Here is a 14,913-nt window from a genome sequence, read left to right as displayed (position 1 = left end):
TGCTCCAACATGGCTTCCAAAACATCATGCAGGACACGGCTGAACATGGTCTGAGACATGCCACCCACATCAGCAATGGTCAATTGAAACGTACCGGTGGCAAAGAAATGTAGGGCTGCCATCACCTTCATCTTGGGGGTCAGCGCAGTCGGATAACTGTGTCGCGGTTGCAGGTGTGGTGCCAGCCTGTTTGTCAGGTCCACAATTAACCGTTGGGGGAATCGGTAGCGGCGTATGCAGTCACGTTCCCTCATGGCAGCCAAGTCTGGCATTGGTCGGGGGAGAGGCGGTGCCCTGCAGAAAATAGGAAGGAATAACGAAGATTGAGTACATTACTACACCAATGTCAATGAACTGAGCACATGTTCAACAGCTAATACACATATGCCACATACAGAGTCTGGTCTGTGCAATACATCCTGCACACGTATGCCAGCCAGGTGCTACTCCTACCAAGAGCCAGCTACAAACATGGATTGTCAAGGTCTACATGACATGCCATGAAAGTAGCTGTGGGCCAGTGTGAGTGAACACCCAGGCACATTACAGGAGTGACATACATGCACATATGTGCATTTGAAGGATGTCATCTCATACAGACAGCTGCCGGCAAGCTAGACGCACAGGTCACATGTAATGGAAAAAGGACAGACCACACACCTTGCCATGAAGGGGTACATGTCAAATATGATCACACAGACATTGAGACTACCTAGATATGTCCTAAGCTCGCAAGTCCCTGTTAGATGCATACAGACACACGTCATGTGTTATTCCACATGTGTCCTGGTGTGCATAATAGTGTGACATGGCCATCTACACACAGACACATGTTGGATGCAGCTACAGCAGATGCCGTTGACGGAACACCAACAGCAAGATCATGGGAACACATGAAACACACATGATATAGTCACATCTTGGCACGCTGGTAGTGAGATGTCAGGTGTCATCATCCATGTACCTGGCATCAGGGGACATTTGCGGGTGTTGGGGACTGTGCCATCCAAGTGATGCAGTGCTTGACAAGTTTGAAATACATGCACACATGTAAAAGGTGTGAAAGGGAAGTGCGCCACATGGTGCCCCATCACACATGACATGTGTACACAGGTCATCACACAACTATTGGGTTAAAACATGAGGAGACATGTGCCAGCTCACAGCCTGACACACCTAGGCCCTACACATGATGCACTGCACTGACAATGACTTGATGTCCATCCTTGTGCGAGTCATACACCTCCATTCCTTTCCTGTGTGCCTCCTATCACCAGTTTAAACTGTGAAACGCACCGTACACATGCTCTGAGGGTGTGTGTACGGTCGTATCACAATATGGGGTTTGGGTAGGAGTACGCGTGTGTGCAAGGACCGTACACACGTACGTGTACACACTGGTCCTATCCCCATGGTAGTGTTGGCGTAGGCGTACGCCATAGAGATACGGCTCGTACCCGCGTATGTACGGCCCATAGCACTATGGCATACGCCTATGGCAACACTACCCTAGTGCTACCGGCCCTACACACGCGGGTACGGCCTGTAGCACTAGGGTAGTGTTGCCGTAGGCGTACGCCATAGTGTTACGGGACGTACATACGCGGGTACGAGCCGTATCTCTATGGCGTACGCCTACGGCAACACTACCATAGTGCTACAGGCCCTACACACGCGGGTACGGCCCGTAGCACTAGGGTAGTGTTGCCGTAGGCGTACGCCATAGAGATACGGCTCGTACCCGCGTATGTGCGGCCCGTAGCACTATGGCGTACACCTATGGCAACACTACCCTAGTGCTACGGGCCCTACACACGCTGTACGGCCCGTAGCACTAGGGTAGTGTTGCCGCAGGCGTACGCCATAGTGCTACGGGATGTACATACACGGGTACAAGCCGTATCTCTATGGCGTACGCCTACGGCAATACTACCATAGTGCTACAGGCCCTACACACACGGGTACGGCCCGTAGCACTAGGGTAGTGTTGCCGTAGGCGTACGCCATAGAGATACGGCTTGTACCTGCGTATGTACAGCCCGTAGCACTATGGCGTATGTCTATGACAACACTACCCTGGTGCTACGGGCCCTACAAACGCGGGTACGGCCCGTAGTACTAGGGTAGTGTTGCCGTAGGTGTACGCCATAGTGCTACGGCTCGTACCCGCGTATGTACGGCCCGTAGCACTATGGCGTACGCCTATGGCAATACTACCCTAGTGCTACGGGCCCTACACACGCGGGTACGACCCGTAGCACTAGGGTAGTGTTGCCGTAGGCGTACGCCATAGTGTTACGGGACGTACATACGCGGGTACGAGCCGTATCTCTATGGCGTACGCCTACGACAACACTACCATAGTGCTACAGGCCCTACACACGCGGGTACGGCCCGTAGCACTAGAGTAGTGTTGCCGTAGGCGTACGCCATAGAGATACGGCTCGTACCCACGTGTGTACGGCCCGTAGCACTATGGGGTACGCCTATGGCAACACTACCCTAGTGCTACGGGCCCTACACACGCGGGTACGGCCCGTAGCACTAGGGTAGTGTTGCCGTAGGCGTACGCCATAGTGCTATGGGACGTACATACGCGGGTACGAGCCGTATCTCTATGGCGTACGCCTACAGCAACACTACCGAAGTGATATGGGCCCTACACACGCGGGTATGGACCGTATCACTGGAGTAGTGGTGCCCTAGGGGTACGTGTGGAACGCACCGTACCTGTGTGTGGATAGTGAAATTACATAGGGGACACATGAGGGACAAGTGTAAGGGCCTAAATGTATGCTGGTTGTCATGGAGACTGAGTTTCCAATTCAAATTTTTGCATCAGGTGGCCAGCAAATGTCGGTTGGAGACAATATACTATGTTGCAAAGTGGTTGTTGACTTGACATCATGCTCAAATTTTGAACCATGCAAAGGCCCTCACTGGGGTAGGTTTAAAGGGATTGGAGGAAACGTAGGATGCAAATGAGATTGACCAATCACTCTGTACTCCTGTAAATGAAACAGCCCAGCAAGGGAGATATAAGGCAGCCAGGACCCATGAGAGAGCACTTGCCTGCACAACCTTTCATTCCACACCACTGCTGCTGCTCGTGATTCCTCTGGCACCATGGCCAGGTCTGTGGAGGGGGCCCAGCCATTCACCCAAGAGGAGAATGAGGCGTTGCTGGACGTCATCCTCCCACAGTACCCCTGCCTATATGGGAGACCAGGGGAGCAGGTGAGTGCTGACTCCACTAGCTGTGACTGTGCCCCTTTTTTGTGTCTGTCACTTCTGGCATTGTGTCCAGGTGTGACAGACATGCAATGTTGTTCACGGTGGGTCCCAGGGGGGGAATGCCTTATGTCTCCCATGCAGAGCCTGATGTGGTTCATATCTGCACTCCTCACTTGCATTGTGCTTACTGTGACAATCACTGCATGGTGCATGCCACATTCAGCCTGGCTAATCCCCTTGGGAATGTTGTTTCCATATTCCTGATGTGATTCTGTGGTCCCCCCAGTGTGACAGGTGACTGTACCCACAGATGTGTGTGAGTTGAGTGTACCTGTGGTGATAGTGTCCAAATGATGTGTACGGCCCCTGGACATTGGTGTGTGTGTGTTAGTCCCCTGTCATGTGGGTGAGTGTCTATGTGGAGTGTTGCACCCCAGCTGCATGGAGGATGCATATGCCCTACCCATCTGATGTGAGCAGGGAGCCGTGCTGTGTGTCTGACGTGCTGAGCTAGGCCCACACCTGTGACTCCCCCCAGTCAAGTGGCACATGTGCAGAGTGATGTTTGTACCCGCAGTTGCCAATGGCAGGTGATTGTCCTGTGCCTGTGTGTGTCTGTGTACTCCGCTGAGGTTGCGTCAGTGGCCTGGGGCATGTGACTGCTTTGAGGTGCTGTCCATTCTCCTGGTGTTGCTTGTGATGCACAGTGTGAGCCATGATCATTGATTCTCTCGCACCCCTCATGCCACCTGTGTACTTTAAATGAAACGTAGTGCATTTGGCCTTCCCCAGAGGATAATGTCCCTATGACAAAGGTGCAATGAGTTTGCTGCATACTATGCCCTGTTCAAACAAGCCCAATTGTTCTAATGTGTGTCTCTGTGACATGGAGCAGGTTTATTGATGTTGACTCACTTTGTCATCCTCACAGGTAGCCACCTACGCCAAGGGGGAGATTTGGAAGCGGGCCGTCAGGGCCGTGAGGTCGGTGGAGGAAACTCTTGCAGGATATCCGGTGCTGGACCAGGAGGATCGCCCGGGTCCTGCTGGGGGACTCACCAGAGGGCATGAACCGCGGACGCCGGTGCCTGACCTACCAAATGAAGCGTGTCCTGGCGGTGGTCTTCCCTGACATGGATAGGCGGCTACAGGAGAAGCAGCAGCAGGAAACGGGGTAGGTACATGTGTGTTTGTTGTGTGTCACCAGCTTTTGGAAGTGCTCAGTCGCCTGGATACACTGCCAGGGTTTATATGTGCAGTGCATATCCTGTTCCCCAAAGTCAACCGGTCCTATTCTTCCTCCCTTCCCCTCCTTGACATGTGTTCCCTGGTCTGTGTATAGTCACTCTTGCACAAGGTAATCTAGGCTGGCAGTTAATCCAAGTGCCCAATGCTTGCAGCATCATGTGTGGGGGTGGTCTGTGACATGTGTTGGGACCTTGCCTGTGCCCTGTCCAGTTCAGTCATTTGGGGGTCCATGATTGTTGGCACTGATGCAGAGTCTCAACATAGGAGTGTGAGGCTTAAAATGAACTGCCTTGCAGCATGCATGACCGATGTTGTGGCCTCAGACATGATGTGCATGAGGGGGAGATATGCATAGTGCGGGGACGGTTGCTCCTGTTGCAGTCAGATCTATCCAGGACCATGGAGCAGTGTGGCCACTACAGTCCCCTGAGACACCTTTTCCTAGGAATCATGTGTGTCATCCAACACTGTGGACATTCTCAGTGTCTTCAGCATAGGTTGGCCTCTGTGGCATTGTACCCTGGCCTCATTTGTATTTACGTAAAGTGTGCTACATGTGTACACTGTACAGGGTGACCCAATGTGGCTTGTGCATCCTCACACTGGCCAGTGCCTGTGTGTCTGTGTTCAACTATCTGATGATGGTTGTTTGTAAATAATATGTGTGGTCAGCCCCACGAGGGGAGGTTAGAGTGCAATTAGGCTTTAATGGAGCCCATTAATGTGATCCCTGATTAAGAGGTGTAAGTCCTTCCTCTGTCTCAATCACATTGTCTCAGGTAGGGGGGGTTTGCGCGGGCAAGACCTACATGTCCAAAGCATATGTCTCCTTGCCAGGTCTGGCCTGTGTGTGATGTTAGTCGGAACAGACACTCAACAAGTATTGACCCAGTCATGTTGTGCAGGGTTTAATGTTTGTGCTTTGCAGCATGTGTCAAAAGTTAAAAGACATGGTTCCTGCTCATCCATTTTTGCGAACGTTGTGTGGTCCAGATGCTGTGCTCGACTGTCCACAGACACTAGCTTCTCTGTATAATTCGATATCAAGTTCTTTGCTGTTGTGTCATGCTCTCCATTGTTTCAAAGTGGCATGGTGGCTCAACCAACTGTGTAGTGCATGGCCTACATATGTGCGTAGTATTGTAGATGTTACTCATGATGCTTTTCATGCTATGCACTGTGACCAATGTAGTTTGGACTCATGTGTCATACGTATACAGGTTTCTGATTATTTCCTGTCTCTTCACCTTGCCCACAGCATCATTGGGGAACACCGAGGGAGACACCGGCAGGGACGTGGAGGAGGGATCCAGCACCGGTGCCACCAGTGCTGGGGAGTCTGGCACAGCAAGTGGCACGGAGGGCGAGGGGAGTCAGGCGGAGGACCTGTCCAGTCCCAACACCGACTATGACGCTGACGGGTCCGAGGTTGAGCTCCCAGAGGGGGCGGAGGCTGCTCCCACAGCTGAAAGCAGCAGTACATCTCTCGCCGCCCCCTCCATTCCCATCACCGCCCTCCCACTTGCTCAGGTCCCTTCTGTCCATGCTAGGCGACCACATGTCTCCTTCGTGCCAGGCACCGCAGCCCCTGCCCCTGTCTCCCCTGCTGCCGTCAATGCCGAGTCTGTGGACATTCCTGCGGAAGTTGCAGGTTGGTCAGACATCACTGCTTAATGTCCTCCATGGCCACACCAGACTGCTGACACAGATGGTGTCGTACATGGAGGGCATGTCATCAGCGATGTCTGACCAACGGATGTTGCTAAGGTCCATGGACTCGTCACTGACGGCAGCAGTGGGTCTCCTGCAGCGCTCCGTCCCCCCCTACCCCTGCCCCATCCACACTTCCCACTCCCATGCCTGTCCCAAGCACACCCAGACATCCTCATGCACGCACCCCACCAGACACAGGCAGCACACCAACAGGGAAGGCCAAGCGCACTCCTCCAGTCACGCACACACAGGGGGAAGTAGGCACACCCACTGGGTCGGGGGGCAAGCGGCAGCCACGCAGCCACAGTGGGAGTCCGCAGTCCTCACGACCCACTTCCTCCAAAACCACTCCCCTTGGCTCCCCTGCCCAACAGTCGGACAAAGAGTCCTTCATGGCCAGTCTGTCCCTCAGCCCCAGTGTGACACCACCCCGCAAGCGGTCGAGGAAGTCTCCAGGCAGGGGAGTTGAGTCCCCCCCCTGTCCACACCCTCCCCCAGTAGCGCTGCAACCCATCCCTCCGGCCCCCCCCTCCTTGGGGCCTGTGGTTCCTTCGGGTGCAGGAGAGATGCTGGCAGACCTTGTGACCGTGTGCAGCGCCATCCTAACCACCACCTTTGGCGCTGCCCCACCCCCTGTGGTGGAGTCGTCCGTCCCTGCACCCACAACACCTACCCTTGCCCCTCCTGTCCCTGCGGTGCCTGGTCCTTCCCCCCCACATGATGCCCCCCCCCTGTGAATGGAAAGGAACTTTGAACTGTGCAGGCTAGCTAGGGAGACACGTCCCAATGTGTCCCCCCCCCCCGGAATTCCCATATGGACTGGCCTATGGGCCTTGTATATAGTGTACTTTTCTAATCCAATGGTTTTTTTATGCTGAATAAAGCATTTTGTTTTTCATTTGCACACGAATGCTTTTCTGGTATTGCTGTTGGTGCTGATGCTCCCTGAGTTGGGGTGGTGATAATGTGTTAGGTGTCTGGGAAATGTTGTAGTGTGCTGCTCATGGGGAGGGCCCTGGTATCTGCGTGCCATCACAAGGTCTCTGCAAATAATCTTTGGTCATGTAAGCTCTTACTGTATGGTGACATTGTCCCAAGGAGTGCTCCTTCCTCTGTGGCACCTGACTTCTTCCCTGCAGGGTGTTTCCCAATTGTTGTGCTGACCCGTGTCTACAGTTCCTTGCTGTGTGAGGGATCCCTTCAACTTTGTCCATGCCTGCTCAGCAATGTCTCCGCCTGCATCGTCTGTGCCATCCTTGGTAGTCACTGTACTTGTGTATGGAGTATGTTGCCATGGCTTAATGTGGACATGGTCCCTTTTCTGCACTATGCATGTGTGTACTCCCAGCCTAGCACACATGTGTTACTTGTTCTGCAGGGTATTTGGGCACCTGACTGACAATTGTGGGCATTGTATCTGTGGGTACTCCACCCTTTTCCTTCCATGGGAGGCAACAACTTGTTGGCTGCCCCAGCACCTGTACATTCCTATCAGTCCTGGAATGTGGGTGACAGTGTGTGTTCCCTTAGGTTCTCTTAGTTTAGTGGGGTTTCACATGAGGATACAGTCTTGTTGCATGATCTCAGTGTGTGTATTGTGCTGCCATCGCCACGGGTGGGTATGCATGTGTAATTTGTCATCACACCCACATGTGGTGTGTCATGCAGTGGGGGAAGGACATCCATCCTCATGGGAGTGGGACACTGCTGTCAGTGATGTGTTGTCATGGCACAACATACTCGCACATTGTGGATGCCTTCATGCACCCATGGAGTTTTGCTAATGGGAGGATGATGTACACACCCGCATGTCTCTGTCTACTGCTGGGAGGCCTCTGCACCCACCCCTCATATGTCTGGGCACTGCTGGGAGTGATAGGCACCCACCCCTCATAAGTCTGGGCACTGCTGGGAGTGATAGGCACCCACCCCTCATATGTCTGGGCCCTGCAGGGGGTCCTCTGCACCCACCCCTCATATGTCTGGGCACTGCTGGGAGTGATAGGCACCCACCCCTCATATGTCTGGGCACTGCTGGGGGTCCTCTGCACCCACCCCTCATATGTCTGGGCACTGCTGGGAGTGATAGGCACCCACCCCTCAAATGTCTGGGCACTGCTGGGAGTCCTCTGCACCCACCCCTCATATGTCTGGGCACTGCTGGGAGTCCTCTGCACCCACCCCTCATATGTCTGGACACTGCTGGGAGTGATAGGCACCCACCCCTCATATGTCTGGGCACTGCTGGGGGTCCTCTGCACCCACCCCTCATATGTCTGGGCACTGCTGGGAGTCCTCTGCACCCACCACTCATATGTCTGGGCACTGCTGGGAGTGATAGGCACCCACCCCTCATATTTCTGGGCACTGCTGGCGGTCCACTGCACCCACCCCTCATATGTCTGGACACTGCTGGGAGTGATAGGCACCCACCCCTCATATGTCTGGGCACTGCTGGGGGTCCTCTGCACCCACCCCTCATATGTCTTGGCACTGCTGGGAGGGATAGGCACCCACCCCTCATATGTCTGGGCACTGCTGGGGGTCCTTTGCACCCACCCCTCATATGTCTGGGCACTGCTGGGAGTGATAGGCACCCACCCCTCATATGTCTAGGCACTGCTGGGAGTCCTCTGCACCCACCCCTCATATGTCTGGGCACTGCTGGGAGTGATAGGCACCCACCCCTCTTATGTCTGGGCACTGCTGGGAGTGATAGGCACCCACCCCTCATATGTCTGGGCACTGCTGGGGGTCCTCTGCACCCACCCCTCATATGTCTGGGCACTGCTGGGGGTCCTCTGCACCCACCCCTCATATGTCTGGGCACTGCTGGGAGTGATAGGCACCCACTCCTCATATGTCTGGGCACTGCTGGGGGTCCTCTGCACCCACCCCTCATATGTCTGGGCACTGCTGGGAGTCCTCTGCACCCACCCCTCATATGTCCGGGCACTGCTGGGAGTGATAGGCACCCACCCCTCATATGTCTGGGCACTGCTGGGAGTGATAGGCACCCACCCCTCATATGTCTGGGCACTGCTGGGGGTCCTCTGCACCCACCCCTCATATGTCTGGGCACTGCTGGGAGTCCTCTGCACCCACCCCTCATATGTCTGGGCACTGCTGGGAGTGATAGGCACCCACCCCTCATATGTCTGGGCACTTCTGGGGGTCCTCTGCACCCACCCCTCATATGTCTGGGCACTGCTGGGGGTCCTCTGCACCCACCCCTCATATGTCTGGGCACTGCTGGGAGTCCTCTGCACCCACCCCTCATATGTCTGGGCACTGCTCTGAAGCCCTGGGTACGGGCCGTACCACCATTGTTGGGGTGCTGTAGGGGTACAGCCGGTACCCAGGCCTACAGAGCGTGGGTACGGGTCGCACCACGCGTACCCCTACGTCACCCCAACAATGGTGGTACAGCCCATACCCAGGCCTGAAGAGCGTGGGTACAGGTCGCACCACACTTACCCCTACGTCACACCAACAATGGTGTTACAGCCCATACCCAGGCCTGAAGAGCGTGGGTACTGGCCGTACCACCATTGTTGGTGTGACGTAGGGGTACGCGTGGTACGACCCGTACCCACGCTCTGTAGGCCTGGGTACGGGCCATACCCCTACGGCACCCCAACAATGGTGGTACGGCCCGTACCCATGCCTGAAGAGCGTGGGTATGAGTCGCACCACGCGTACCCCTACGTCACACCAACAATGGTGGTACGGCCCGTACCCACGCTCTTCTGGGTACGGGCCGTACCACCATTGTCGGTGTGACGTAGGGGTACGCCTGGTGCGACCCGTATCCACGCTCTTCAGGCCTGGGTACGGGCCGTACCTGTGGGTACGGGTCGCACCAGGCATACCCCTACGTCACACCTACAATGGTGGTACGGCCCGTACCCAGAAGAGCGTGGGTACGGGCCGTACCACCATTGTTGGTGTGACGTAGGGGTACGTGTGGTGCGACCCATACCCACGCTCTTCAGGCCTGGGTACGGGCCGTACCACCATTGTTGGGGTGACGTAGGGGTACGCGTGGTACGACCCGTACCCACGCTCTGTAGGCTTGGGTACGGGCCGTACCCCTACGGCACCCCAACAATGGTGGTATGGCCCGTACCCAGGCTTGAAGAGCGTGGGTGCGTGTCACACCACGCGTACCCCTACATCACACCAACAATGGTGGTACGGCATGTACCCACGCTTTTCAGGCCTGGGTACGGGCCGTACCACCATTGTTGGGGTGCCGTAGGGTATGCAGTTTTTGGCTCCCGTAAAAAATGCCACGTGCGGAGTGATGTAGGCACGAATCGTACTTGCTGGTTCATAAAACGCTGCCTGACTCCGTCCGGACGTCACGTACGCGGTGTCCCGGATCGGAATTGTGGGTATATTTTTGCCAGTCGGTGTTTTGTACGAATCGTACGGAAATGGTATTTCTGTACGAATCGTACTTGCGGGTTTGTAAGGTGGTTTTCCCAGGTACGAGTCGGACGGAGAAAACGCTCCGTACGACGGTTCGTACCTGGGTTTTACAGGATCGGAATCGGCACCTAAATGTATAAAAAACAAATATTGCCACTTAGCCCAAGATATTAACAAGTCTTTCTATGACGCTTGGCTAAATGTGCTTGATTTTTGTCATTGAGACTAATGAAAATTCTTTTGTGATTTATGAAAACGTTTGAGATTTGGGCTTTTAGGCAGGAATGCAAAAAGTGTGGTGTTGTAGATTGTTTGATCATAATGTCATAAAAACTATGATACATGTATTGTTGGATTGATGTGATAGTGTATTTTCTCGAACAGTGCATATTGAATGGCATTTCAAATTTTAACATATTACTTGTGATACTGACACATTAAAAATGTAAAGGTAATGCAGGTATGTTCTTGCTAATTGTTGTTATTTGTGAATTTTGTGAAACTGGTAATGTGTATCCTGGGAGAGATAGTGTAGAAAGACAGTGGGTCTGATTTAGATCTCGGCGGAAGGATATCCAGTCCGCCAAAATATAAGTCCCATTATGTCCTGTGGGATTTATGTTTCAGCGGGCGAGATATCCATCACTGTGGTGATGAAGTAACCTGTCTGCCGAGATCTAAATCATATTTTAAAGGAACTAGGGAGCCCAAGTAAGGTCTGCCAGGGACCTTCGGAATCGAGCTATTTTTGAGAACAGTGGTCCCTAGGAAAACGACAATAAAGAGGAGGGGAATGAATATAGACCCAGTCTGTACTATATTTACATAACTTGTCCAGCCGGACAGAGGTCAGATATTTAATATTTTAAATTCAGATAGGAACAATACAGACAAAACAATTTTGTAATTGGGACACAAGCTTGCATCCTACTAAACGAGGAGGGACAAACAATAGAAAACACAGAAGACTCAGGCAAAGCTGTAGGTTTGTTAAACACAACATTTCTCAATGTAACAAACAAATCGAAAGGAAACACCTTTGCACATTAAATAACAATTTAGAGCAGTGTATAAGGTGTATCGAATGTCGACGGCGTTTCGATGCATATAAACAATAAATGGATCATCATCAGGACATTTAAAATAATCATGCTTGTGTCTAATTGCCTGTAATGAGTTTGCCTCTAATGAGTGTTGGCAATTACCGCATGGAAAGTAACCAATATATAGCTGAAGGCACAGATGGCGAACAGCCTAACCAAGAAAGATAAAATCAGAGGTATGGGGGATCCAGACCTGTTAGGGCGTCATAGGTAAGGGCACGGTATTAATGTAGAGTGACCCATCCAGTGATGGGAAGGGGAAGGAACAATGGCTTATGTATACAGATGGAGGAGGGAGCCGCAGCCGCAGCCGCGTGCTCCTGATTCCAGATAAGGGGTTATTCTAGGTCTGTGTTCTTGGGTGGCAGACAGTGTGTGCCGGCTTCCTAAATGCGGGAGATCTAAATCAGGCTCAGTGTCATTAACTAATATACTCTACACTGTTTTGGTGTTTAAAAATAATTCTGAGGTAACGTTTGTATGTTTTTACAAATTAATGATATACCATCAATAGAAGTATAAATTATTTTCTTCTATGTATTTTGGACTTTCCTAAATGTTGATAAATTACTACCTTTAAAATTGCTGATATATGTGATCATTTTGTAAGTGCTCTTGCTAAAATGCATTTTTCTGGAATGCATAATAGAGTTGGCTTGTAAAATTATAATTAAAATTAAATATATATTTTGAAACAAATAGAAGGCTTCAAGTTGTTTGCTTAACCCAGACATTGGTCTTGCAGTTGCAACGAGTAACACAATTAAGTAGCTAACACTTTTGTTATGATTTCTGAGTTAAAGTAGAATATATTACATTGTCTAAATCTCTCAATCATTAAATGGCCCTCCAGCAGTGATATATTTGCAGACAGGTAACACTTCTCTTGAAAAAAAATATGAGAATGATAGAGCAAATACTATTCGAGAATACTGATTTTGGTTAAATGTTGTTTTCTTTCTGCTAATTTATTCCAAATTCAAAACCTGTGACCATCTCCTCTAGAAAATATCTTGAAATAGGCACTTACCTTATTGTTCGGACTGTAACTAACATATGCTTTCTATGATTCCTCTGTCTAGTGGAAAATAAAGGCTTGAGCACGTATTGGAAATGTTTTGAGATGAAGGAAAATGTGGCTATCATTGTTTCTTTGCTATGGTTTATAGAAGTATCGTAAAACATATGGTGCTAAAGTAGTGTGAATGTGGTCAGGTCGAGAATGGAGGAGCGCTGAGCACACTGGCCCAAGGAATTATCAGTCCGTTTTTCCAAAGGCACAACCTTTATGTTATGCTGCATTGTGTTTTGTTACAATGCTCTTTGCTTTCCAACATTCTGATATTACACTATGAAATTTTACCTTAAGATATATGTCTATAGTACCACATGCCAGCTGCTGGTGGCTTTCAAACTAAATCTTGTGGCACGTGCCTCTGTCTTCTAGCAACTGCTTCTCACTTTTTTGATTGCTAATGATTGATCATTGTTTTCTGACTACACAGCTTTCTGAAATATTCGTCTGATTGTTTTTGATGCTTCAGCATGTCAAAGTTTCTCAGAGCAAAACCGATTTGCTGAATCTCTCCAGAGCACATCACATAGCTAGACCATAGTCTAATTATATAGTATAATTTGTATGAGTTATGTAAATGTATCTATTTATCAATATTGTTGAAAGTTATAGCATGGTCATGAGGTGTTTTTAACTTGAAATAAATAGTAGGCTATTTACATAAAAAGTTTAACTATTTACCTTGACTCTGTATTCGGCTAAATAAATGAACACAGGTAGTAGTTTTAGATTCAAAGGCATTTATGTAAAGGTCTGTAGGCAAGTCGCACATTTAGAAAATGTAGCATGACTGTAGTTGGAACTAAGGTATTTTGTTTACATTGTTGTACATCAAGGAGCGCTTTTATAAAAATGCCTGCCCACATCAGATTGTCTGCATCACATATTTGAGCAAGATTTATAGAGTCCAAGGATTATTACTAAACTTGTTTTCACAACCGGAGGGTGATGGGGGGCCGAGACTTTGAAGTGTTTCTGCAAGAAATAATTTTCTTTTAAATATCACTAGTTAAATGGTCATATACTGTCTTCAACATATAAAACCCGTCCTAACTCTTTGCGATAATGGCATGGTTACAGGAGAAATTCACAAACAGTGTTGTAGTGTAGGTAATCCTAACTTGCATTGTAACGCTCTATAAAACATACTGCATGCACATATTATATTGATGGCAAAGGCATTGGAAGACATTAAATTCAATAAATTCCCTTAAATACATTGATAATAGTTACAGTCCTTCTAAATGAGTTCAAAACTCATGCTGCATTAAGAAAAAAATCCTTGCGCTAATACTCACCTTATCCTTCTATAGTGGTCGCCAGCGGATTAGTGTCAATGTAGCAGTCACGCTGTGCTTTTATAGCATTTATGTGCTAGTCAACAGGGAGTTCAGTCATTCATTTAGACTGTAGGCTCTATAATTCAAGGTTGCAATTTCATACTCAACAAAAAGCAATACTTACAACAGGATTGCGGCAGGCTTCTTGAGGAAAGGGAAAAGATCTTGTCAAATGTTTTAACTATCAACACACGTGATGACTTTTTATTTTTCCTTTACAAAAACCTCTGTACCCATTGGGTATTCTTTAAGTGGGTACGGTTGAGATGGCAGTTAGTTGCATGTTGTTAGATAACTCGTCTGGTGCATGAAGCCTGTGAAGCACCCATTTCATAGATCATGTACGTTTCACAACAAACCTACCTAGTTACAAATGTATTTATCACCTGGCTAAACATTTCCCAATCTACATTGTGTCAAAGCAACTGCACAGCTCTAACAATTCAGCAAACACCAGAAAGGGTCATCAATGCCATTTGATTGTCTCTTTGGGGGCATTGCAGAATGATATGTAAAGAGCTCAATATTCATGGGTTGACTTTAGTACGGCATTTGTTTCTCAATAGGCTCTAACAACCTTCTTGATTACCTATGTAGAGCGACATTAGGTTAACCAGACATCTAATGCACCCACCCTTGCTTACATATGCAGAATGATTGCTAAACATTGTTGTAGCTGAGTATATATCATGTCTACCCTATATAGCATCATATCCAGCAAGCGCCTTACATGGAGCAGCTCAGGTCATATTGCTCTCATTCCTCC

The sequence above is a fragment of the Triturus cristatus genome, chromosome 1_1 (assembly GCF_964204655.1).
Source record: "Triturus cristatus chromosome 1_1, aTriCri1.1, whole genome shotgun sequence".
Taxonomy (NCBI): Eukaryota; Metazoa; Chordata; class Amphibia; order Caudata; family Salamandridae; genus Triturus; species Triturus cristatus.
Note: the sequence above shows the minus strand (reverse complement) of the source record.